Here is a 2,230-nt window from a genome sequence, read left to right on the forward strand (position 1 = left end):
CTCGTGATTCACCCACCTCAGCCTCCCAAAGTGCTGGGGTTACAGCCATGCGCCACTGCACCCGGCAACTTGTGCCCGTATTTTCACAATTTCTTTCTCCACAGTTCTATGAGCATTGTGTATAACACACTTCACACACAAATTTAACTTTTTTTTTTTTTTTGAGGCGGAGTCTCACTTCGTCGCCCAGACTGGAGTACAGGGGCGCCATCTTAGCTCACTGCAAGCTCCGTCTCCTGGGTTCACGCCATTCTCCTGCCTATTCTCCTGTCTCAGCCTCCCTAGTAGCTGGGACTACAGGCGTCCGCCACCACTCCCGGCTAATTTATTTGTGGTTTTTTTAGTAGAGACGGGGTTTCACCGTGTTAGCCAGGATGGTCTCAATCTCCTGACCTCTTGATCCACCCGCCTCAGCCTCTCAAAGTGCCGGGATTACAGGCGTGAGCCACCATGCCCAGCCAAATTTAACATATCGTATGAAAAATAAATATATTAATTTTACGTCTTTAACTTCTCTGAGTTAACAGTTAGGTTATAGTCCTAGTGACCGGCTGATGTCCATGCTCCTATGATTTTCTCTTGGTCTCATTCACCTTCACAGGATTAAACTGATATAAACATAGTGGATACTAACCATTACTAGGGCACAGCAGGGTGGAAGCATAATCTGCATTATCAGCATCCAGTTCCAGCATAAACTCGATGCAAAATGCCATCATACATAATATTTTTCAATTATCAGCCAAGTTGAGAGATTTAAAATATGCTCGAAGTACAAGTCATGGAATCAGGGGGTATACGTATAAATGTATACTAGATATTCTTTAAATTCATATAAATAAATGTTTTGAGCTTTTAGCAGGTATCCCTGATAAATTGTCTTGGTAAAGCAATACTTCAAAAAGACTGAAAATAAAATTTTCTTTTAGATTTGTATAACTTAGCTTTCAATATATACCATTTTAGATGAAAGCATTCACTACTGGAGATTAAAGATTCTTGGAAGGGCTAAAGAACATAGTAGGTGATCAAAGGCTCTGATAACTCCAGATTTTCCACTGGCCTGTCTCTGAAACTTTGTAAGATTAAATTACCTAATACCTGTGAACTTTGGTTTATTTTTCAATAAAATTTGAATTATGGACTATAACTGCATTTGTAAGACTTTTGGATTCTATTAAACAGTGAAAGAAGTGGAGGCTAAACCAATTTGAAGTTGTCGGCATTTTTTTAAATAAAGACATTAGAAAACATAAAAACTACCATCTCTACTTAATCCATGTCATTATAAAGAACATTTTTACATTATAAGGAACATTTTAACAACAAAAGAGTCAGGACAGCAAATTCAAAATAGCAAAGTCCTTTATATCAAAGGAATTAAAATAAAGCTTTAAGAAAAAAACTTTTTCATATTATTTTTCTCCATTTCATCACAGACTGATAAAAATTTCAAAAATGTCTAAAATCATTCCATAGATCTGTGCTTAAAACTTTTTTTATTTATTTGAGACAGAGTCTCGCTCTGTTGCCCAGGCTGGAGTGAAGTAGCCGGCATGATCTCAGCTCAGTGCAACCTCTGCCTCCCAGGTTCAAGGGATTCTCGTGGTTCTGCCTCCTGAGTAGCTGGGACTATAGGTGCGCACCACCATGCCTCGGTAATTTTTTGTATTTTTAGTAGAGATGAGGTCTTACCATGTTGCCCAGGCTGGTCTTGAAACTCCTGAGCTCAGGCAGCCTGCTCACCTTTGCCTCTTAAAGTGCTAGGATTACAGGCGAGAGTTACTGTGCCCGGCCCAACACTACTAAATTAAATGCCTTCTACGACCTTTTTTAACCATAAAATTCCGATCTATTGTCTTATTTTGTTACAATATGTTAAGCCAATGTGATTAACATTACATAATCTTATGTCAGTTAAATGTGATTTACTTAACTCACGTAACAACAGTAAGAAAAATACTTTTTTAAGAACTAGGGAAAATATCTCCTAGTGTTTGATATAATACTTTGTCATAACATATTTTAACACACAGTCCACACACTTAACTGTTTGAAAAGTTCCTGTGGGAAATGACAGTGTTTTTGAGTCTATTAAAGAACCATTCTGGTTGCACAAACTTGAACGAGAAGTTGCACTGTGGTAATACTAGTCTTTATCTTGGAGACCAAGAGTCATTTTGCAAATTTGTGGTATCATTTCCCTAAACAACTTAGGACCAAACTGTAC

Source organism: Mandrillus leucophaeus, unplaced genomic scaffold, assembly GCF_000951045.1.
Source record: "Mandrillus leucophaeus isolate KB7577 unplaced genomic scaffold, Mleu.le_1.0 Scaffold47, whole genome shotgun sequence".
Classification (NCBI taxonomy): domain Eukaryota; kingdom Metazoa; phylum Chordata; class Mammalia; order Primates; family Cercopithecidae; genus Mandrillus; species Mandrillus leucophaeus.